Here is a 25,405-nt window from a genome sequence, read left to right as displayed (position 1 = left end):
AGGATGGAAAATAGCTCTGGAATATTTAAAAATACTGATTACATGTTGAAATGTTAATACTTTGGATATATTGAATTAAATAAAATATAGCTAAAACTAATTTCCCCTGCTTTTTTTTACTTTTTTAAAAGTGCAGCTACAAGAAAATTAAGATGACATATGCGGCTACATTAGTTATGTTTCTGCTGGGTAAGTCGGGTCTACAGGAAGTGCCCACTGAGAAAATTCTGACTTTACCAAGACACATGCATTTCTCTTATGCTTCTAGAATTATTTTTTTCTTTCAATGGCCAACTAGACATGGATATATACCAGAAAAAAAAAATTCACTGGCTGACTAGACATGGATATGCCATGAAGGGCGTAATTGTTTCCCTTTGCTTATCTTTGGCAGAGTACCTGCTTTTTCCATTTTTCTTGTGGTTCCTACCTCTGGGAAAAAATGATGTCAAATTAGTGTTTAAGACATTTGGAAGTAAAATAAAATCTTTATATAATAAAAATATTTTTAGAAGAAATATCCAGTCTTAAGTCAACAGAAATAAATCCAAAAATAAATTCAATACAAAACATAATTTTGGAAGGGATGTCTGAACCTCACAAGAGTCCCCAGGAACTGGGGTGTCCCAGCTGGGTCCCCTGCCCTCACCTCCTTTGAGAATCACGTGGTTTCTGACCAGGATTTTCCTGTTTCCAGATGACTCTGCCCCAAGAAGACAGTCATCAGGAAAGCTCGAGGCCCATGTGACAGTCGCCTGACCCTTCTGTGTAGGCTGTGGCACCAGCCCTGACTGGGGCAGGCATGAGGTCTGGTCACTCTGGGTTCTGCTCCAGAGTAAAAAGACCTGGAGAAGGGTCTGCCAGAGTAGACAGCAGCTCTGTCCTCCAGCCAGAGTGTGGCATCTAGCTACATCAGGGTCCATGCCCCCTGGACACCTACCCCAAAGGCAGCCCGGGCAGGGGATGCCTGGGAGGTGGGGCCAGGCTGGCCCACCTGTCAGTATCATCAGCAGCTTACTGCGAGGTCCTTGCTGGACTGGCTCTCTGGTGCTGCTCACCTCTCCAGGCTTGAGCCCTTCTCTTCCTTGTTAACATATTTTGAGCATGTTCCAGATGCTGGCGCCAGACAAAGCTCATCTCATTTCACTCCTAGGCTCCCTTCAGGGAAGAGCTGTCATTACGTTTCCTAATTTGCTGATAAGAAGACGAAAGCACAGAGAGGCTGAGCGGTCCAAAGTCACACGGCTCAGGACCCACATGCTTGGCAACCACTCTGTGCTGCCTCTTTGAAGAAGAGCCAGAAACTCAAGTGCTCCATTTCAATAAAGCAGTTCCTACCAGGGAGGTGTCACACTGCTCACCAGCGCCTCTGCCCAGGAGAGCTGCTCCTCCCTCAGGTGCCCCACATCCTCAGGGCGTCACCTCCCACCAGTCACCCAGCCAGACGCTCCAGTTTAGCAGCCAGTGCTTCCTGCGCAGTCCTAGGCATCTCTGACGTCCGCTGCTCTCTCTCCAACCCCTCCCCTCACTACCAACTTGCGTCACCTGGTCCAAGTCACTTGGCCTCTCTATGCTTCAGTTTCCCCATCTGTAAAATGAGGCTATTGATAGGCCTATCTCATAGAATCATTTGAGATCAAAGTGATTTTTTTTTTTTAAATTTTTGGCTGCACCAAGGCTTAGTTGTGGCATGTGGGATCTAGTCCTCTGACCAGGGATGGAACTGGGGCCCCCTGCTTTGGGAGTGAAGAGTCTTAGCCACTGGATCACTGGGGAAGTCCCCAGTGTGATTTTTTTAGCTTTAATTTTTATTTCTTTATTTTGGCCCCATCAAATGGCTTGTGGGATCTCAGTTCCTGGACCAGGGACTGAACTTGGGCCATGGCAGTGAAAGCCCAAATCTTAACCACTAGGCCACCAGGGAGCTCCCAAAGTGATTTTTTTTTTCATTAAAACACACACATATATACATTTTAACATCTATCTATCTATCTATCTATCTATATATCTATCTATATATATCTCAGGGCATACCATGGCCCTGGCACACAGTAAGAGCTCAATGCCATTTAACTATCGTAATGAGCATCTGCATCCAGAGCCCAGCACAGCGGACAGGACCGCAGATGTCTCGGAGGTCAAAGATGGTTTCCTGGGCAGATTCGATCATGCCCCTCCCTAGCTGGAGGTCCTGTGGTGCGATCCTCAGGAGCCTGAGCATGAAGCACAAACTCCTTGGGCTGTCTCAGGGGCCCCAGCTCTGGTCACCTCCCCGCTCCTGCCCACACCCTTCCCCCGTCCCTGGCCCCAGCGTGGAGTTCTCCCCCCATGGGCCCCCGCAGTTTGTCAGTTCATACCTGCTTGTCTGTTGACTGTCCCCCCACTGGAATGCCCCAGCTGTGAGGGCCAGGACCTCACCAGGTGCCCACAGCTGCGTCTCCCGGCAGGTACGCCTGGCTGGTGCTTCAACACGCATTTGTGGAATGACTGAATGCGGGAATCAGTGAAGGAAAAAATGGATCTCTTTCGGCACTTGTTCTATCGCCTGGGAAACTGAAGTGGAGATGCGGTGACATCACAGGTCAGATACACGGTGGGTGGTGGAGTCAGCTTGGGGTTATTACTATGAAATATTTCATGAGGACAGAGGGGCCACATGCCAGCAGACAGAGCTCTGGACGACTTCCTCTCTGATGTGCCACCAGCCCTGGTGACGCAGGCGACTGGAGGTTCCACAAATCACTGCCCTTCATCATGACTACAGTTCCCCCTGAGCACTGGGGTAGGGGCCAGCTAAAAGGTCTTTTCATCCAATGCTGGGATGGGGGGGATGGTCAGGATGGTCCCTCTGGTAGGATCCTCCACGGGATGCGAAATCATATCCTAATGGCTGAGTCATAGCCAAGGGGTGGAATGGCATCACTGGCAAGCATGACCCGTGACATCCATCCCAAACTCATCCCGGCCCTTTGCTCCAATCTACAGAGCTTGGCTGTATGCACATTGGCTCACCGGGAAGATACTGCAGAGGAGGAAGGAAGAAGCAAACCCAGAGAAGAGAGAGCCGGCTTGGGGTGGGCAGCCTGACCAGTGTCCCGAGGGAGAGAACCAGGTCTTGATACCCAGGCTCATGAGGCGCCTATTGTCCTGAGTCCTCACTTGCACCCTCATGAAACAGGCAGAACTGTTATCTCCATCTCACCTTCATGAAACAGGCAGAACTGTTATCTCTGAGCAGGGCTCAGAGAGGTTGAGGGCTTTGCCCAGGGTCACACAGCCAGCTAAGAATTACCCTGGGGCTGGAACTCCTGGGCCTCCCCTGCAGCATTCCAGATGATCCCAATCTACACTCCAGCCCATGCCAAGTGTTTAACATGTTGCTGCCTTTAATTATTTTTTACAAGAAACTCACAAGCTATGTGCTGTTAGCCCCATTTTACAGAGGAGGAAACTGAGGCTTATATAAGGGAGACCATTTACCCAGAGTCCACAGCCAGTGGGAGTGGGATTTGAACCCAGTGCACCTTCAGGGCCCACGGGCTTACCTCTGCACCTGCTGCCTCCTCCATCATCGCCTCTTGGCTTCTGCACAGTTGGGCAGGAGCAGGCGGGTTGACCCACACTCAGTCAAGGACACGGGGCTGCAGCCACCCCCCTACCTTCCCAGGCCTCTGGCTCCCCAGCACCTGTGTACCTGGTCACTCTGTTCTCATGCACGACCTCCTGCCTTGGCCCTGCCTGACCCCCCATCCCCAGAAGCCCCTTTGAAAGAGTGATCGGAGCTGGAATGAGGGACTGAGGCTGAGGGAAGAGCAGACAGCCAGCCTGGAGGCAGGCAGGGACACAGCCAAGGGACCCAGACAACCTTGGCGAGCTTGAGAAAGCAGGCGATGTACATGCGAAATGCTGAAGTCTGATGTGAGCAAGGCAGGTAGAGAAATCTGAGTTAACTGTGGACCAAAAGCGAAAGAGAAACGCCGCTTCTCAGCAGCCTAACACGGCCCCCTGGAGGCCAAGTGTGTGACTTTTAAAGAAATACCCTGAAAACTGGATTTGGCTCAGCTGAAAGTTTTGGAATCCTTCCCCCACCCCCCACCATAGCTTTATCAAGATGTAATTCATATACCAGGGAATTCCCCAGTGGTCCAGTGGTTAACACTCCACACTTCCACTGCAGGGGGCAGGGGTTTGATCCCCGGCTGGGGAACTAAGATCCCACGGTGTGGCGAAATGTTTTTTAACTCACATATCATACAGTTCACCCATTTAAAGTGAACATTTCAATAATTTTTAGTATATTCAAAGTCATACAACCACCACACAGTCAATTTTAGAACATTTTCATCAGCTCAGACAGAAACCCTGCACCCTTTACTATCACTTTCCTGTTCCTCATTCTGCTCCCCACAGCCTCAGTTCAGCTCATTTCAGTCGCTCAGTCGTGTCCAACTCTTTGCAACCCCCTGGACTGCAGCACACCAGACCTCCCTGTCCATCACCAACTCCCGGAGTTTACTCAAACTCATGTTCATCCAGTCGGTGATGCCATCCAACCATCTCATCCTCTGTCACCCCCTTCTCCTCCTGCCTTCAATCTTTCCCAGCATCAGGGTCTTTTCCAATGAATCAGTTCTTCTCATCAGGTGGCCAAAGGATTGGAGTTCCAGCTTCAGCATTAGTCCTTCCAAAGAATATTCAGAACGGATTTCCTTTAAAGTTGACTGGTTTGATCTCCTCGCAGTCCAAGGGGCCCCACTAATCTTTCTGTCTCTACAGATTTGCCTATGTTGAACGTTTCCTGTGAGTGCTATCTTGTATATTAAGGCCTCTCGTCTCCTTAGGGTCAGGGTGTCAAGGTTCACCCACATTGTAGCACGTATCAGTACTTCAGTTCTTGGGGAGGGGGATGAATTAGGAGTTTAGGATTAACATGTACACACCACTATGTATAAAATAGATAACCAGCAAGGACCTGAAGGGACAAAATAGGTGATTAATTAGTTAATCCCACTAGGTGACTGTAAGTAGAAAAATACGGGAGACCCCTGTAAAGTTAATGATTACTCGAGAAAGCAGGTTTGCTTAACCACAAAACCAAGCGGGCTTGCTTATCAACAAAACCATGAGACAGAAGCCCAAGACAAGCACCCAAAACAGTAAAACAGTGGTGCCATGAGACCACATCCCGGGCAGTGAGCTCAATAATGTAATGGTCCTGGGACACGCTCACTGCACACACAGAAGAAAACAATAATTTGTGGGCCCAGCTTGACCACGTAGGGACGAGAAAATGCCTTTGTCCGACGTGGAGGAAGAGTTGATGATGGCACCATGATGTTTACTCGAGAAAGACAAAGAAGGTCTTCTCCCCCTCCCCACTTTTCCTTTGATTATAAAACTGTACCCAGTAAGTTCTCAGGGCATGGCACTTCTCACCCACCTGCATGGAAGCCTCACAAGCTATTCTAATAAGTCACTTCTTATCTCCCACTTTGCTCTTGCTGAGTTCTCTGCAGTGAGACATAAAGGACGGGGTACCACAGCTCTTCAGAGCCCCCATGAAATGACACCAATCGGTTCCAATATCAGTACCTCATCCCTTGGGGAGGGGGATAAATTGGGAGTTGGGGATTAATATATACACACCACTATATATAAAATAGATAACCAATAGGGATCTACCGTACAGCACTGGGAACTATACTCAACATTTTGTAATAACCTACAATGCAAAAGAAACTGAAAAAGAACAGACACATATATGCATACCTGACTCACTGTGCTGTTCCCCTGACACTAACACAATACTGTAAATCAGCTATGCTTCAATTTTAAAACACACTTTATTTCTTTGTATTGACCAGTAACATTTCATGGTACAGATATCCCACATTTTGTTTGTCAACTCATCCAGCTGCCAAGACAACTCGGTTGGTCCCTCCATTTGGTATGATGAATAATCCGCTATGAACATCCCTGTACGGATTTCTGTGTGTTTCTGCTTCTCTTGGGTCCACGCCTAGGAGCAGAAATGCTGGGTCATATGGGAAAGAACCTTGGGGTCTTCATCCACATTTGGAGATCCTTGATAAACACGTGGGCAAGAAACTCTAAGAATAATCCCAGGACACACAGGCTTCTCACATGCCAGACCCTGTTCTCTAGCCACTCACCGCAGCTTCACAACAACCGACTCGTGAGGCACTAGTATTATCTCAATGGCACAAAGACACTGGGGCACAACTCTGGCTGGCTCCCGACACCCTGCTCTTAACACTAGACCAGGGTGATAAAACGCTGGACAGAAGAGAGCAAGGCCCCCTGGGAGTCACACCCCGAGGACGTGGGGCCGTGGCTTCCTCTCCCTCGCTGAGTTGACCCCAAGGGACGAGCGCCTCACCAGGGAGGAGCCCACTGAGCACCCTCAGGCCTCGCTGCACCCCTCCAGGGAGAGATTTTTTTTTTTAATGTTTATTTACTTGGCTGCACCGGGTCTTAGTTGCAGCACACAGGATTTTTTTTTTTTTAGCTGATGTACACGGGATCATTAGTTGCAACATGTGGGGTCTAGTTCCCTGACCAGGGATCGAACGAAGGCCCCTTACATTGGGAACATGCAGTCTTAGCCACTGGACCATCAGGGAAGTTCCCTGGATGAAACCATTTTTTTTTTTTTGGACTGTACTGGGTCTTCATTACAGAACTTACACAGGACTGGGGAAACAGACTCTTGGAGGGCAGAAACAAAACCTTGTGTGCACCAGAACTCCGGAGGAAGGAGAACTCACCCCACAAGAGACTGATGCAGACTTGCCTGTGAGTGTCCAGGAGTCTCAAGTGGAGGCCTGGGTCGACAGTGGCCTGCTTCAGGGTCAGGGGCATTGAATACAACAGTGTAAGCACAAGACCTTTTGAAGAAGGTGGCCATTATCTTCATTACCCCTACCATAGTTTGCTTTCAGGTCAAACAACAGGGAGGGAACACAGCCCTGTCCATCAGCAGAAAACTGGATTAAAGATTTACTGAGCATGAAAACATCAACAGCTGCAGATATGCAGATGAAAACACCCTTATGGCACAAAGTGAAGAGGAACTGAAGAGCCTCTTGATAAAAGTGAAAGAGGAGAGTGAAAAGGTTGGCTTAAAGCTTAACATTCAAAACATGAAGATCATGGCATGAGGTCCCATCACTTCATGGCAAATAGATGGGGAAACAATGGAAACAGTGACAGACTTTATTTTCTTGGGCTCCAAAATCACTGCAGATGGTGACTGCAAAGTGAAAGTGAAAATGAAAGTGAAGTTGCTCAGTCATGTCCCACTCTTTACGACCCCATAGACTGTAGCCCACCAGGTTCCTCCATTCATGGGATTTTCCAGGCAAGAATACTGGAGTGGGTTGCCATTCCCTTCTGCAGGGGATCTTCCTGACCCAGGGATCAAACCCAGGTCTCTCGAATTGCAGGCAGATGCTTTACTGTCTGAGCCACCAAGGAACTGCAGCCATGAAATTAAAAGATGCTTGCTCCTTGGAAGAAAACCTATGACAAACCTAGACAGCATATTAAAAAACAGAGGCTTTACTTTGCCAACAAAGTTCCATCTAGTCTAAGTTATGCTTTTTCCAGGAGTCATATACGTATGTGAGAGTTGAACCATAAAGAAAGCTGAGCGCCAAAGAACTGATGCTTTAGAACTGAGATGCTGGAGAAGACTCTTGAGAGTCCCTTGGACTGCAAGATCAAACCAGTCAATCCTAAAGGAAATCAGTCCTGAATATTCACTGGAAAGACTGATGCTGAAGCTAAAGCTCCAATACTTTGGCCACCTGATGCGAAGAAATGACTCATTGGAAAAGACCCTGATGCTAGGAAAGATTGAAGACAGGAGGAGAAGGGGACGATAGAGGATGAGATGGTTGGATAGCATCACCGACTCGATGGACATGAGTTTGAGCAATCTCCAGAAGTTGGTGATGGACAGGGAGGCCTGGCGTGCTGCAGTCCATGGGGTCACAAAGAGTTAGACATGACTGAGCAACTGAACTGGACTGAACTGGACTGAGCATGGCCGTGCCCATCGGAACAAGACCCAGTTTCCCCCCAGTCAGTCTCTCCCATCAGGAAGCTTCCAGAAGCCTCTTATCCTTCTTCATCAGAGGGCAGACTTAATGAAAACCACAATCACAGAAAATTAACCAACTGATCACATGGACCACAGCCTTGTCTAACTCCATGAAACTATGAACCAAGTCATGTAGGGCCACCCAAGATAGACCCGTCACAGTGGAGAGTTCTGACAAAACGTGGTCCACTGGAGAAGAGAATGACAAACCACTTCAGTATTCTTGCTTTGAGAACCCCATGAACAGCATGAAAGGCAAAAAAAAATAGGACACTGAAAGATTAATTCCCCAGGTCAGTAGGTGCCCAATATGCTACTGGAGAAGAGGGAGAAATAACTCCAGAAAGAATGAAGAGACAGAGCCAAAGTGAAAATAACACTCAGTTGTGGATGTGACTGGTGGAGGAAGAAAAGTCCGATACTGTAAAGAGCAATACTGCACAAGAACCTGGAATGTTAGGTTCATGAATCAAGGCAAATTGGAAGTGATCAAACAGGAGATGGCAAGAGCAAACGTTGATATTCTAGGAATTAGCAAACTAAGATGGACTGGAATGGGTGAATTTAACTCAGATGACCATTAGATCTACTACTGTGGGCAGGAATCCCTTAGAAGAACTGGAGTAGCCCTCACAGTCAACAAAAGAGTCCAAAATGCAGTACTTGGGTGCAATCAAAAACAACAGAATGATCTCTGCTCGTTTCCGAGGCAAACCATTCAATATCCCAGTAATCCAAGCCTATGCCCCAACCACTAATGCCGAAGAAGCTGAAGCTGAATGGTTCTATGAAGGCCTACAAGACCTTCTAGAACTAACACCAAAAAAATATGTCCTTTTCATCATAGGGGACTGGAATGCAAAAGTAGGAAGTCAAGAGATACCTGGAGTAACAGGCAAGTTTGGCCTTGGAGTACAAAATGAAGCAGGCAAAAGCTAAGACTTTTGCCAAGAGAACACACTGATCATAGCAAACACCCTCTTCCAACAACACAAGAGAAGACTCTACACATGGACATCACCAGATGGACAATGCTGAAATCAGATTCCAAAGATGCAGAAGCTCTATGCAGTCAGCAAAAACAAGACCAGGAGCTGACTATGGCTCAGATCATGAACTCTTTATTGCAAAATTCAGACTTGAAATTGAAGAAAGTAGGGAAAACCACTAGGTCATTCAGGTACGACCTAAATAAAATTCCTTACAATTATACAGTGGAAGTGACAAATAGATTCAAGGGATGAGAGCTGACAGAGTGCCTGAAGAACTATAGACGGAGGTTCATGACAGGAGGCGGTGATCAAGACCATCCCCAAGAAAAAGAAATGCAAAAAGGCAAAATGGTTTTCTGAGGAGGCCTTACAAATAACTGTGAAAAGAAGAGAAGCGAAAGACAAAAGAGAGAAGGAAAGATAAACCCATCTGAATGCAGAGTTCCAAAGAATAGCGAGGAGATATAAGAAAGCTTTCCTCAGTGATCGTGTAAAGAAATACAGGAAAACAATAGAATGGGAAAGACTAGAGATCTCTTCAAGAAAATTAGAGCTAACAAGGGAACATTTCATGCTAAGAAGAGCACAATCAAGGACAGAAATGGTATGGACCTAGCAGCAGCAGAAGATACTAAGAAGAGGTGGCAGGGATACACAGAACTACACAAAAAAGCTCTTAATGACCTGGACAACCATGATGGTGTGATCACTCACCTAGAGTCAGACATCCTGGAATGCAAAGTCAAGTGGGCCTTAGGAAGCATCACTATGAACAAAGCTAGTGGATGTGATGGAATTCCAGCTGAGCTATTTCGAATCCTAAAAGATGATACTGTGAAAGTGCTGCACTCAATAAGCCAGCAAATTTGGAAAACTCAGCAGTGGTCACAGAACCGGAAAAGGTCAATTTTCATACCAATCCCAAAGAAAGGCAATGCCAAAGAATGTTCAAACTACTGCACAACTGCACTCATCTCACATGCCAGCAAAGTAAAGCTCAAAATTCTTCAAGCCAGGCTTCAACATACGTGAACCGAGAACTACCAGATGTTCAAGCTGGGTTTAGAAAAGGCAGGGGAACCAGAGATCAAATTGCCAACATCTGCTGGACCATAGAAAAAGCAAGAGAGCTCCAGAAAAACATCTACTTCTGCTTTATTAACTCACGAGGTGAAACAGCACTGTAAAAAGGCTGAAGTAAAACCAGAGCTGCGTTTTTGCTCACAACTGATAATGGTATCAGTTTGCAGCCTGGAATTATAAGTGGAAGCCCCTGGAAATTTGAAGTCTTATGCAAGGAGTGAATGCACTGTCCAGGACCCTTTCCCAACTGGTACTCCAGATTACTGTTAACAAGGGACAGCGCTGTTTAATTCTGGATGCTGCTGGGCCCCATTTGATGATGTATGTGCAGTTACTCCTATTGTTTTATTTCTTTTCTTTTAATGAGTGTATATGGAAATCAAGTCAAATAATCTATAAAGAATTGAAATTATATGTCATGAGTGGAGTGGTTTCTCTGGCTAACAAATCTTTCAAAACTAAAACTTTTAAACACCAGGACCAGGCGGCACTAGTGGTAAAAAAATCTGCTTGCCAATGCAGGAGATGCAAGAGATGCAGGTTCAATCCCTGGATTGGGAAAATCCACTGGAGTGGAACCCACTCCAGTATTCTTGCCTAGAGAATCCCATGGACAGAGGAGTCTGTGGGCTATAGTCCATGGGGATGCAAAAGAGTTAGACACAGCTGAGCCACTGAGCACACACAGTCTCAGTTTTAAAGCTGAAGGTGCAGGGCCTGGGAAACCCCTTGGCCCCAGGTGGGCAGGACAGCTGGTCACCCTACTGGCCCAGAAGCCCCATCAACTGCCAGCCCTGCCACCCATCAGCACCTTACACTACAAGTCACATTCCAGCTTTTGTCCAGCATCTCGTATTCTCAGCTGTGGTTTTCTTTTACCATTTCTCACTTTACCCTCATTCTCCAGGCCCAATTTCTCATGGGTCTTTGGCAAAACAAGAAATACACAGAGTTTGAATTCCTTATTAATCTGGACTTACTCTGTTTCAACTCTTGTCCATTCTGAGATGAAGACCTTCCTTCTGTTACGGACCCCTTCTTTTATGAAACAATGGGGGAGTGGAAGTGATTGTGAGATTTTTTAATATCTTCATTAATCAAAATTAAAAATTAGTCATCTTGGCTTCCTTGATGGTCTAGTGGTTAAGATTCTGCACTTCTATGGCAGGGGAAGTGGGTCCGATCCTGGATTGGGGAAGTTCCCCAGGCCACCAGGTCCATGTCGCAAAAGAAAAAAAAAAAAAAAAAAACAGCCAACTCATGTCCCTCCTTAAATTTTAAAAATCAACTTTAAATTTTAGTTTCAGACTCGGAGAAAAATTGTGAAAGTAACACAGAGAACTCATATCCAGCTTCTCCTGTTATTAACATTAATACATTTTTACTTACTAAAGTCTGTGCTTTATTCTAATTTCCTTAAAGTCTTGATCTGTTCCAGAAGCCCATCTGGGACACCACATTACATGTAGGTTGCTCTGGGCTGTGACAATTCCTCAGACTTGCCTGAGTTTTTGATCACCTTGATTCTTTCCAGGAATAATTGTCAAGTCCCTCAACCGGGGTTTGTCTGATTGTCTCCTCGTGACTTCTCTTGTCCACTCAGTAGTTAAGACTCCCTGCTTCCACTGCAGGGGGCACAGCTTAGATCTCTGGCTGAGGAACTAAGATCCTGCAAGCTCCATGCCTCACCGCCCAGAAAAAGAAGAATGTAGTCTGTGTTTTGGGAGGAAGACCATAGAGGTGAAAGGGCATTGTTAACACAATCATGTCAAGGGTACATGCCCTCAAGGTGACATCACTGTTGGTGGTGACCTTGAACACCTGGCTGATTGAGGTGAATTATCTGGAATTCTTTTGTGTGTGAAATTCATCTCTCTGGTATTTTTTGTTCAGTCACTCGGTTGTGTACAACTCTTTGCAACCCCATGAACTGCAGCATGCCAGACTTCCCTGTCCTTCACTATCTCCCAGAGTTTGCTCAAGCTCACGTCCATCAAATTGGTGATGCCATCCAACCATCTTATCCTCTGTCATCCCCTTCTCCTCCTGCCTTCAATCTTTCCCAGCATCAGAGTCTTTTCCAGTGAGTCAGCTCTCTGCATCAGGTGGCCAAAGTATTGAAGCTTCAGCTTCACCATCAGTCCTGTCAATGAACATTCAGGGTTGATTTTCTTTAGGACTGACTGGTTTGATCTCCCTGCTAACCAAGGAACTCTCAAGAGTCTTCTCCAACACCACAATTCAAAAGTATCAGTTCTTCAGCACTCAGCCCTCTTTATGGTCCAACTCTCACATCCGTATATAACTACTGGAAAAACCATAACTTTGACTAGACAGACCTTTGTTCCAAAGTGATATCTCTGCTTTTTAATATGCTGTCTAGGTTTGTCATAGTTTTTCTTCCAAGGAGCAAGCATCTTTTAATTTCATGGATGCAGTCACCATCCACAGTGATTTTGGAGGCTGAGAAAATAAAATCTGTCACTGTTTCCCTTTTACCCCATTTATTTGCCAGGAAGTGATGGGACCGGATGCCATAATCTTCATTTTCTGACTGTTGAGTTTTAAGCCAACTTTTTCACTCTCCTCTTTCACCTTCATCAAGAGGCTCTTTAGTTCCTCTTCACTTTCTGCCATAAGGGTGGTGTCATCTGTATATCTGAAGTTATTGATATTTCTTCCAGAAATCTTGATTCCAGCTTGAGCTTCAACCAGCCTGGCATTTCGAATGATGCATTCTGCATATAAGTTAAATAAGCAGGGTGACAATATACAGCCTTGACGTACTCTTTTCCCAATTTTGAACCAGTCCCTTGTTTCATGTCCCACTCTAACTGTTGCTTCTTGACCTGCATACAGATTTCTCAAGATGCAGGTAAGGTGATCTGGTATTCCTATCTCTTTCAGAATTTTTCAGTTTGTTATGATCTACAGTCAAAGGCTTTGGCGTAGTCAATGAAGGAGAAGTAGATGTTTTTCTGGAATTCTCTTGCTTTTTCTATGGTCCAACAGATGTTGGCAATTTGATCTCTGGTTCCTCTGCCTTTTCTAAATCCAACTTGTACATCTGGAAGTTCTCGGTTTACATACTGTTGAAGGCCGGCTTGAAGGATTTTGAGCATTACTTTACTAGCATGTGAGATGAATGCAATTGTGCAGTAGTATGAACATTCTTTGACACTGCCCTTCTTTGGGATTGAAATGAAAACTGACCTTTTTCAGTCCTGTGGCCACTGCTGAGTTTTCCAAATTTGCTGGGATACTAAGTACAGCACTTTAACAACATCATTTTTAAGGATTTGAAATAGCTCAGCTGGAATTCCATCACCTCCACTAGCTTTGTTCATAGTGATGCTTCCTAAGGCCCACCTGACTTCACATTCCAGGATGTCTGGCTCTAGGTGAGTGATCACACCATGGTGGTTGTCCGGGTCATTGGGAGCTTTTTTGTACAGTTCTTCTGTGTATTCCTGCCACCTCTTCTTAATACCTTCTGCTTCTGTTAGGTCCATACCATTTCTGTCCTTTATTGTGTCCATCTTTGCATGAAATGTTCCCTTGGTATCTCTAAGTTTCTTGACGAGATCTCTAGTCTTTCCCATTCTATTGTTTTCCTCTATCCAAAGCCCTAATTCTGGCTTCACCACTGCATACTGTAACTGGCCCAAAGGGATTTGCCAGAGAGAGACAGAGCCCCCTCTGTGTGCCAGGCCTGTGTGGGTAATTTTTATTTCACACAAGAGGCAGCTTTCTCACAAAATGGGGTTCAGTCTCCCCAATTTACAGACGAGGCTGAGAGAGGGGCACGGAGCCCTGGGTCACACACTGTTGAGTGGTAGCTTCAGGGTTTGAACCCACTGGCTTCTCACCACCCTTCCCACCCCTCCGCTGGGCTCACTAAACCTAATTGCTGACGAGCAGGAAGAAACCCAGGCCACAGAGCGGGGCACTTATACCAGTCTTGATCCCTTTCCTCTACCCTGGGGCCCCACACACCAACAAGAGACATGCCAGGCAAGAACCTTCAGCGGCTGCCGCCCTGGAAACCCTGAGTTAGAAAAAGGAAAAGGGAGGAGATGAACCACAGGATGCCCAGGCTTGAAGGGTGCCTGCCACCTGGTGTCGCCCCTCCGTCACCACCCTTTATACACAAGCCCTCCCGGGAGCCCATCCACTGGGAGAAGCCTGGAAGTTTCTTTCCGGTAGTCTTGGCTCACTCCGTGGACCACATCCTGAGGCTCGTCTCCATCACTCTCCGGCCTGCTGCTGCTGCTGCTAAGTCGCGTCAGTCGTGTTCGACTCTGAGCAACCCTATAGACTGCAGCCTACCAGGCTCCGCCGTCCCTGGGCTAGCGGAACTGAATTGGGTATCGGTGAAACCGGGGGTTCCTACTCCTAAGGGAAAGTCTGGGGGTCCCGGATCCCACTCTTGACCTCCACGCCCCCTCTGGTGCTCTCAGATCTGGGAAACGCAGTTCAGGTTTCCAAGCGGGAGCAGTGGACTAGGCAGTATCCTGAGACGCTGATTCACCCCTTGGGAGACCCTTTCCTGCTCTCTGGTCGTGGGGTCCCTCCTCTGTAAACCGCGGGTAAGAGCTGACTCGCCAGCCCAGGCGGCCCAGTCCTCCGCCGGCAACCCGGATGCCGCTGGCCCGGTAGCCCGTGACCACAGCGCCCCCTTCTGGCTGGGTGCCTCTCGGCCTCGGGGGCACGTCCCCTGCTCTCTGACTCCCCCTGCAGATCATTCCTGGAAGGGCAACACGGTTGAAAGCCACCCAGAAAGAGACCAGAATTCGGTTTCTAAAGGGGCACTCCGGGGTTTCCATTCTGGCTCTACCACCTGCTAATGGAGCCTCAATGTGCCACTGAACCCCTCAAAACTTAATCCAATGCTTTGTCATTTATAAAAGACATACAAACAGGTGAGGAGGACATCCATGCCTCTCTGCGGTAACATTTGCCCAGGAAATTATTTGCTCCAGCCTTGTCCACTCAGCGTCCTCAATGCTGAATGTCCACCACCCATCCCTGCCCCGGCTGGACCCTCAGCCTCGCTCCTGAATCACTGCTTAGGCCTCCCAGTGTCCTCCAGGCTCCACTTTAATCACCCTCCCAATGGCAGCCAGGGTTGTCTTTCTAAAAAATACAGATCTCATGAGTCAGTCTCCTGCTTGCCGTAGTCAGTGGTCCTCTGTCAGCCTCAGGATAAAGTCACACCCTCCACGGTATTCAAAACCTCTTCCCTCAAACCCGTCAGAATGGCTATTAACAAAAAGACAAGAGATAACAAGTGCTGGTGAAGGACAGGGAAGCCTGGCGTGCTGCAGTCCATGGGGTCGCAAAGAGTCGGACACGACTGAGCAACTGCACAATGAGTGCTGGCGAGGGTGTGGAGGAAAGGGAACTCTGGTGTCTAGAGTGGGAATGCAACCTGGTGCAGCCACTATGGAAAACAGTATGGAGGTGCCTCAAAATATTAGAAATACCCTATGATCCATCAATTCCACTCCTGGGTATATATCCTACGGAAATTAAACCACTCTCTTAAAAAGATATCTGCATGTTCATTGCAGAGTTACTTACAATAGTGATACAGAAACAAGCTAAGTGTCCACTGATGGATGAATGGATAGAGAAAATGTGGTATCTATATACAATGGAATATTATTCAGCCATAAAAAAGAATGAAACCTTGCCATTTATCACAACATGGATGGACCTTGAGGACATTATGCTAAGCAAAATAAGTCAGACAAAGAAAGAAAAAAGTGGTATGATCTCACTTTATATGTGGAATCTAAAAAAGCCAAATGATACAGGAAACAGATTGGTGATTGCCAGAGGCCAGGGGGTAAGGATGGGGAGGCGTGAAATGGGGGAAGGAGGTCAAAAGCCACAAAGTTCCAGTCATGAGATAAATAAGTCCTGTGAATATAATGCACAGCATTGGTGATTGCAGTTAACAATCATGTACTATTATGCATTTGAAAGTTGCTAAGAGGGGAGATCTTTAAGGTTCTCATCACAAGAAAAAAAAACTGTGCAAGGTAATGAATGTTAATTAAACTTGTTGTGATGGCATTTTACAGTATATACACATATTAAATCATCGTTGCATACCTGAAACTATACATTTTATGTCAACTGTATCACACACACACACAAAAAGCCTTTTAGACCTGGATCCTGTCTTGTCTCTCATCCAATCATGTACCATTTCTTTTTGCATCCCAGGCTCCTGCATACCATCCACTGGGACCTTCTGCACCCCCTCACCTTATGGCAATTCCTGCTTCTGGGCCTTTGTGTATATTCTTCTTGCTGCTGGAAAACCTTGCCTGTATCTCTGTTTCCTATTTGTCATTCAGGATACAGCTCAGCTGTCTCCACCACTGAAGTCTTCCTTTCTTCCTTCCCACTCACTGCCCTGCCCAGAGAAAAATGGGTTCTTCCTTCCCTTTGTCCTTCGGGTGTCTGCTCAGGGTCCACCTCCTCCAGGAAGCCATCCCTGACCACTCCACACCCGCAAGGTCCAGAGTTGGGATAGTGTGCCTTTGGTCTATTTCTTCCTGGGGACTGAGCTCTGTGAGGTCGGAGGCCATGTCTGAGTACTGGGGTATCCCTGGCACCCAGCCAGGGCCCAGCATGGAGGAAGAAATCAGCTGGGGTTTGGTGGACAGATGAATGAATACATGAATGAATGAATGATGATCTGAACAAGCAACTTAGAGCTGGTGATCATAAGGAAGACTTCCTGAGTGCTACTCAGAGGACCCCTTGGCTTCCTGGGAGGTGGAAAAGGCTTTGCTCTGAGACAGATTTTGGCTCCTTTGACCCCTTCTAAGCTTCAGTATCTCCACAGGCAAACTTGGGAAAATAGTAAACCATTACCCAAGTGGTTATAAGGATTGACTGGGATCACATTGCTATTGATGCTACTAGCCTCAATCACCAGAGTCTGACATTGAAGTTCGTGGGCCCTTTAGGTGTTGGCCTCACAACAGTGTTTCTAGGAGGAAGTATCCAGGACACACAGTGCTCAAGGTCTCCAAGGCCCGCCCCCCACCACCGGCCGTAACTCTTCTAGCTGAGCCCCAGGCAGGCTTTTCCAGAGGCTGGGCTTTAGCCTCCCTCAGCCTCTTAGACTCTGCAGTCCTCCTGCCATCGCTGCTCCCCTGTGACATCCATCAGCGCCTGGCCAGCTGTCGTCCAGAGTGGCCACTTCCTCCACCAACCAGCCCCCCATCCATCACCGCAGCCCGGGGGACTTCAGCCCAGCTGCAGCCATCAGTCCCTGCACCCCTCCTGGGGCTGGGGTTCCTGGCAGCCTCTCTGCTTAATCCCAGCTCTGGGGATCGACAGCAGCTGGGTAGGGGCAGGTCTGGGGGGCAGGTCCGGGGGGGGCGCCAAGGAGACCTTCCATTCCAGCTATTGGAAGGCGACCCCTCCTGCTGACTGAGCCCTTTAGCAGGCTACCCATTGAAAGGGGATTAGGAGCCCATTTTCACAGCAGCTGACCTGTACTGAGCACTTTGTGTGTGTCACCTGTTAAGTCGCCAAGTTGTGTCCAAGTCTTTGCAACCCCATGGACGGCAGCATGCCAGGCCTCCGTGTCCCTCACCATCTCTCAGAGTTCGCCCCAGTTCACGTCCATTGAATCAGCAATGACATCCAACCATCTTATCCTCTGTCGGCCTCTTCTCCTGTGCGTCAGACCCTCTGCCAAAGGGGCATTCTTTGCCTCTGCTAATTTAATCTTCAAAGCAAAATAGAAACAACCCATGAGGTTGGTTCTGTTATCATCCCACTTGATGAAGTGGAGAGACCGAGGTTCAGAGCTGTGACTTGCCCATGGTCACATGATGGGCAAGTGCCACATCTGGGACTCAGACCGAACGATTCTGGAGTCCAGGCTCCTTCTACCCTACACAGGTGCCCACGTGGAAGCTCGTGGAAGACAGATGGAAGTAAGGACAGGGTGCGGTGCAGTGGAAAGAGAGATTCCTGCTCAGAGAGATGAGCAAGATGTGGGTGGGCAGAGGGCTGATGGACATGTGTGCTGAGCAGGCGGAGCAAAGGCTGGAGGTGGGAGCCTGAATCACTCTCACCGCAAAAGGAGAGTCAGAGAGACACCCAGACATACACAGAGGGAGGCCCGTGTGTGTGCTGTGGCTGTGTGTGCGTGACTGCCTTTGTTAGTGATTGTGACTCTGTGTGTGCATGTGTGTGTAAAATTATGCAAGGTTTTGAACTGGGCAAAAAGATGGCCGGTGTCTTGCCTAGTGCACCCTCCTGGGTCATCCTGGCCTTGCAGAGGCAGAGTCTTCAAGGTATTTCCCACGAGGTAGAAAACAGACTGTGATGCAAATGAGTCTCTTCCTTAGACATGCAAATGACCTGCATCCGGTAGAGACACAATTGATGTCTGCCCTTTGCACACTGACCAGTTTCGCACCTGTTTGCAAATTCATTTGGGCACTCCGCATTGCCTGCCTGTGTCTGGGTTTTTTAATCCTCCTTTGAATTGGCTGTAACATCTTACTAGCCCCCTAGTAAACTCGTGAGTCAAAAATCTTTGACATATGTTCAAAGATTTTTTAACAATATAACTGCTTTTCTAACATATAACTCCGTTTGTTTGTTTGGGGCTGTGTTGGGTCTTCGTCGCTGCACTAGGGCTTTTCTCTAGTTGCGGTGAGTGGGGCCCACTCCTGGTTGCGATGCGTGGGCTCTCATTGCAGTGATGTCTCTTGCAACATGGGCTCTAGGGTACACAGGCTTCAGTAGTTGTGGCACCTGGGCTTAGCAGTTGTGGCTCCCGGGTGTGGACCGGCCAGTTCCAGAGATTTCTCTCCTGTGACCTTAGTATAGGGCTCCACCCCGGGCCTCAGAGCTCAGGCTCAATACTTGTGGCACACAAGCTCAGATGCTCCGCCGCATGTGGGATCTTCCTGGACCAGGGATCAAACAGCACTGACCGGCAGACTCTTTACCACTGAGCCACCAGGGAAGCCCCTTGACTTTCCCTTCTTAAAGAGATGATCTTTTCAGCAGTGCCCATGTGCCTGCCCACTCAGGGGCTACAAAGCCTGCACACCCGCTGCCCCCCGTCCTGGTGCCCCTAAGGCTCCAGCCTGAGCAGCTGACCACAGACAACAGTCCCCTGTTGTGGTTCTTTGTGACATTAGTCAGAACTTACTCTACGTCCAGCTCTGGACTGAGCACTTGAAACATTTCAGCTCAATTCTTCTTCCCAACACTGCTGTGAAGTGGGTGGTCTCATCATCCCCATTTGACAGATGGGAAAGCTGAGGAACAGAGAGTAGAAAAAGTCAGCTAGAGAGGAAGTGGCAAGGCCAGGATTTGAACCTCAGCTGTCTGACTCTCAGCTTCCCTTGTGGCTCAGATGGTAAAGAATGTATGCGCCCACAGTGTGGGAGATCCAGATTCCATCCCTGGGTCAGGAAGATCCCTTGGAGAAGGGAATGGCAACTCGCTCCAGTATTCCTGCCTGAGAAATCCCATGGACAGAGGAGCCTGGCGGGCTACAGTCCATGGGGGGGGTCAAAAAGAGTCAGATACGACTGAGTGACTTTCACTCACTGTCTGACTCTCATGCCCATGGGTTCCATCACCACCACAGTGAGTGGGTCTCTCTAGCTGCTCCAGCTCAGGAAAGGTAGGAACCAGGACTCCCAGTGGTTCAGCCCCAGCCCCTTCACAGGGCAGCAGGGATGGCTGGTCCTCAGCGGGGAGCACCTCCTGTGTGCCAGGCACTTCCCATCCACAGGCCCACAGTGTCCTCAACATAGTGGGGCAGGTCCCACCCCATCCCCTTTGGACAGAAGAGTCTGAAGCTCACAGAAGTTAGGCAGCTTGCCCAGGGTCACAGAGCCGAGCTGGGGTTTGAACCCAGGGCAGTCTGTCTCCCAGGTCTGGGCCAGGTTCAGGCTGCCTTCCCCTGCCCTGCGGGGGGAGGGGGGGTCACTTATCCCAGCCGGGGTTCAGAGGAGGCTGCAGTCAGCAGTGGCGGACATCGGTCCCCTCCCTTACCTGCTTCCTGCCTGGGAGATGAGGACGGCCCCTGCAGAAGGAGCTGGGGTTGGGAGTGCCAGGTGTGCCAGACCCACTCTGCTCCCTCTCCAAGAACCACCTGCAGCCTCCCAATCAGCTAAAGTTGGACGTCGCTGCTGTCTGCATGTTCCCGCGTACCTAGCCTCGCTTCCCACACCTTGGCTCCCGCTCCCTCCAACACCAGCTCACTTGTTAACCACAAGGTACAGTTAGAAAGAGCCCCTCCGTGCTTCCTGCCTCAGCAAGTGGCACCTCCACCCACACATGAGCACAGCTGCTATGCACGCCCATTGAACCGTGAACTCCTGGGTAACGTGCATCACAGTTATGACTAAAATTCCCACGAGGTCCTCTCAATGTTGCTGTGAACCTAAAACTGTTCTAAAATGTTAAAAATCTTAACTTTTTTTTTTTAAACCAATCTGGTTAGAGTTCGTAAGAATCTGCCCCCAAAGTACAAATTCACATATGCACAAAGCTTTTTGTTGTTGTTGCAGCGCTAATAGAACCAGCAAAGACTGGACACAGTACAAACATCCGCCAAGGGGAAACTGGTTGAATAAACTGGACGTCCACATAGGAGAGTGCACAACGGTTGGGAAAAGAAATGAAGATGCTCTCCTAATACCGCCCGGGAGTGATCTCCAGGATATAGGTTTATGAGAAAATAGCAAAAATAAAATCTAAGGTGCAGAATTGTGTGTGCACGATATATATTCTAGCTTCTGAATGTGTGGGAGATGTGTCTACATTTGCTTATACTTTCAGAAAGAGACAATGGAGGGGACTTCCCTGGCGGTGCAATGGCTGAGACTTTGCACTCCCAATGCATGGGGCTTGGGTTCGATCCCTGGTCTGGGAACTAGATCCCACATGCCACAACTAAGACCCAGCACAGCCAAATAAATAAATATTAAATATACAAACATACATATACAGGTGGCATAGATGGTAAAAGAATCTGTCCAGAATGTGGGAAATCGTGTTTCGATCCCTGGGTCAGGAAGATCCCCCAGAGAAAGGAATGGCAACCCACTCCAGTATTCTTGCCTGGAGAATTCCATGGACAGATGGGCTATAGTTCATGGGGTCGCAAAGAGTTGGAGATGACACAGGGATTAACATTTCAACTTCTTCATATATTTATATAATAGTGCTCTTTTCAGAATTCTTTTAACAGAATTGTTAAAAAAAAAAAGAAGGAACAAAGAGGCAATGGAAAGATAAATCAGAAGCTAACAAAACTGTAACCTATGGGGAGAGAGGTAATTAGTGAAAGGAACAGATGTGGAAGCTAGATTTCTCTGAGTGTATCTGGTTTCAGTTTTTTTTTGTAAATGCAAACAGTCTATAAAATTATAAAGCAAAGACCAAAAAAACCCCTTAAAATAAAAATACCCAGCAGAAATGAATAAACCTGACTGAATGTCAAGTTGGCAACCACACTGAGGAGAATTGGAAGTGACTTTAACACAGCAGTTTGATTACACATCCCTAATGGGCTTTATCCGAAGGACCACAGAATCAAAGAAACAGAAGCAAAACGAAATCCTCAACAGCACTCGGTCATCTTATAGGCAATGATTATATTGGTATTATTAGGTTGAAACTGTCAGCTTTATAATATAAGATAAAGATGGTAAGAAATGTGTGCTAATGTTGTTAGGAACCGAGATTTTCTGTGTAAAAATTTTTTAAAAAGAGAGATACATAAAATCAAAGAACTTAAATGAAAACCTTGTAATCTTAAATGTGAATGAAGAGGATCGGTATCTCTAGTTTCACAGCTAGATGCAATGCTAACCCAACGGGAATAAGCACTTCATGTCTGGATTGTGGTCCCTCACTCCCGTTTATCACCAAAAGGAGCAAGGGCCCCTCTGAGAAATGGCTGATGAGCATAAATGTGTTATGAAGATGGCTGCTGTCAGTTGAAAAAATGCACAACCCAAAAGGAGAAAGGGTTTAAGAGGATCTGGGACATGTCTTCCAGAAATCAGGAAAACTCTCAAAGACTATGGAGTTCGAGTCAGAAACAGAAGCGATGATGTAACAAATCCAATAAGCGTCATGAGCTTGAACAGCTCAGTACCTCTCTGAAACTGTTTCCCCATGTGGGCAATGGGAATGCCATTTCCACCTGGCTGGGTGTTGGGAGGAATTAAACACACCAAGAGCTTCCCTGGTGGTCCAGTGGTAAATAATATGCCTGCAGTGTGGGAGACCTGGTTTGATCAAACCAGAAAGATCCACCTGGATAAGGAAACGGCAACCCACTCCAGGATTTTTGCCTGGAAAATCCCATGCACAGAGGAGCCTGACGGCCTACAGTCCATGGGGTCACAGAGTCGGACACGGCTTAGCAACTAAACAACAAAAGGACTCTAAAGAAAGTGGTCATTAAAAAAAAAAAAAATATATATATATATATATTTTAAAAAGGAAATGGCCCAAGGCTCGGCAGAACCACAAATGGCACCCCAATCACTTCTCCCTCATTAGTTTTGCTTTGTCTATAACAGGGTGCTCAGAGGCTGACCCTACTGGGGCTCAAGCACCAGCTGGGAGGCGCCTGGCCTCATCCCCTCATCAGCTGCAGACCGTGCTCCCAACATGCTCAGCCTCCCTACCAGTCAGTCTTCACATCTTCCTGTCTCTCCCAGGGCCACCTGGGCTCTCTTCCTCAAGACCACCACTTAAGAGCTGCTCACCATTAAATTTCTCACAACACCCAGGTAGAAACGGGCATCCCATGGCCCAGATGGGGAAACTGAGGCTCAGAGAGGATTTGAGCTGTCCAAGCTCACAGCGCTGGGAAGCAGCTGATTCTGGCATCCATGCCCTCGTCCCGCCCCATCTCTTTGCTCTGTTGGCTACTGCTCTTCGGAAGGCTGAGCGTGGGGTGTGGGTGGTCCACGCTGAGGAGTGAGTCACCCTCATTTTGGTGTGTTTCACTTCCCCAGCTGCAGCTGGGAGGAGGGGGTCTGTGCACATGAGCACCAGGCAGGAAGGCTGCTTTCCCCCAGAGAGGAAGCAGTCTGCTGTCCAAAGCACTCCAGGGACTTCCCTGGTGGTCCAGTGGTTGAGACTTTGCCTTCCAATTCAGGGGCTGCAGGTTTGATCCTGGTTGGGGAACTACAATGCCACGTGCCTCAGGCTGTGGCCAGAAAATTTAAAGACAAAGCATCCTGGACAGCTCCTTCCCTCGTGGTCACTGCGCCAGACCAACTCGACCTCCAGAACACTCCTGGAATCTGTCCCCTCTTCACCTAAGCCATGACCCTGGCCCAGCACATCATCAGCTCTCGTCTGGACTGTGGGAGCCTCCCAGCACCCCAGCCCTGCTTCCCCCCTCACCTCCTCCAGTCCACTGCAAGAGAGAAAGGGCGGGTTCCATATATGCTTTGAAGGGGGGACGGATACCATTTGTGACAAATGAATATACTTAGTTGCTGTCAGGGCTTCCCAGGTGGCACTAGTGGTAAAGAACCGGCTTGCCGATGCAGGAGACATAAGGGATGCAGGTTCAATCCCTGAGTCGGGGTCCCCTGAAGGAGGCAACCCACCCCAGTATTCTTGCCTAGAGAATCCCATGGACAGAGGAGCCTGGTGGGCGGCAGTCTATAGGGTCACAAAGAATTAGACACGATTGAAGCGATTTAGCACAGCTGCTGCCAACATCACTGAGCATCCCTTTTCTACCCAGGCCTGATTTTATTTCATTTCAGACAACCTGTAAGGTAGAAATACAGGCTCTGCACAAGGTCTGGAGGCTGGGCCAAGCCCCCACCATCTCCTGCCCTCTCCACCCGCTACCCTCCAGCCTTCGAATTTCTGCTGGAGGCCATTTAAGAGGCAGCAAATCAATGCTTAAGAGGAAGGATCCCATACTTTCTGCAACAACTAAAAGGCAAGGAAATACAAAAGAGAGAATTGTTATAGCTTACAAGGGATTTAAGAGAAACACCAGCCAAATGCAATGTACAGATTTTGTCTCTTGATTTGAACCAACCAGCCCTTAAACGCATTTAGGAAACATCAGGGGGCGGCAGGTGGAGACGGGATTTGAGAGGATATTACAGAATCGTGAACTTATAGGTGTGAGAGTGGCAGTTAAATGAAAATGTGGTTATTTGAGACAGTTCCTATCACAGAGGTGAAGAACTTATGAATGAAATGACGATACGATTCATGATAAAAGAACCCAGCAGGGGACAGGTGGTGGGGTGGGGCAGGGCGGATAGGGCTGAAACAAGATGATTTAGAGGACACTGCACTTTCCTCAAATGATATGGAGGTTCCTTTAAAAAACTAAAAATCAGTATCAGTATCAGTTCAGTCGTTCAGTCATGTCCAACTCTTTGCGACCGCATGAACTGCAGCATGCCAGGCCTCCCTGTCCACCACCAACTCCCGGAGCCTGGTCAAACTCATGTCCATCGAGTCAGTGATGCCATCCAACCATCTCATTCTCAGATAGAGCTAACTTATGATCCTTCAATCCCACTCCTGGGCATTCATACAGAGAAGTAATGTGATGACAGGGGCTTCCCAAGTGTAATTCAAAAAGATACATGCACCCCAGTGTTCACTGCAGACAACAGCCAAGACATGGAAGCAACCTAAGTGTCCACTGACAGATGAATGGATAAAGATGTGGTACATACACATGATGGAATACTATTCGGCCATAAAAAAGAATGAAATATACCATCTGCAGCAACACGGATGGACACAGAGATTATTATACTAAGTCAAAGACAAAATATGATGTTGCTTATATGTGGAATCTAAAAAAACCTGATACAGATAACTTAAATACAGAAACAGAAATAGACCCACACACATAGAAAGCAAACTTACTGTTACCAAAGGAGAAAAAGAGAGATAAATTAAAAGTTTGGTATTAACATATACAGGCTTCCCTGGTGGATCAGATGGTAAAGAATCTGCCCGCGATGCAGGAGACCCTGGTTTGATCCTTGGGGCGGGAAGATCCCTCGGAGAAGGAAATGGCAACCCGATCCAGTATTTTTGCCTGGAGATTTCCATGGACAGTGGAGCCTAGCAGGTACAGTCCATGGGGTCACAGAGAGTCAGACATGACTGAGGGACTACCACATTCACTTTC

At 47.7% G+C, this 25,405-nt stretch overlaps 1 long non-coding RNA gene across 3 annotated transcripts in view; it reads right to left on the bottom strand.

Moving 5' to 3' along the window:
- Window positions 1–25,405, bottom strand: part of LOC113883726 — a 55,644-nt gene that overhangs the window by 10,983 nt on the left and 19,256 nt on the right. For 2 of the 3 annotated variants that reach the window (XR_003508721.1, XR_003508720.1), the window contains exon 4: window positions 19,400–19,508. This is a non-coding gene — a long non-coding RNA (uncharacterized LOC113883726). Of the gene's footprint in view, window positions 1–5,824; window positions 6,020–19,399; window positions 19,509–25,405 lie in introns of those variants that run through there. The other variant, XR_003508724.1, reaches the window with a different exon arrangement.

The sequence above is a fragment of the Bos indicus x Bos taurus genome, chromosome 25 (assembly GCF_003369695.1).
Source record: "Bos indicus x Bos taurus breed Angus x Brahman F1 hybrid chromosome 25, Bos_hybrid_MaternalHap_v2.0, whole genome shotgun sequence".
In the NCBI taxonomy this organism is placed as follows: Eukaryota; Metazoa; Chordata; class Mammalia; order Artiodactyla; family Bovidae; genus Bos; species Bos indicus x Bos taurus.
Note: the sequence above shows the minus strand (reverse complement) of the source record. Positions and strands in the feature narration are given on the sequence as shown.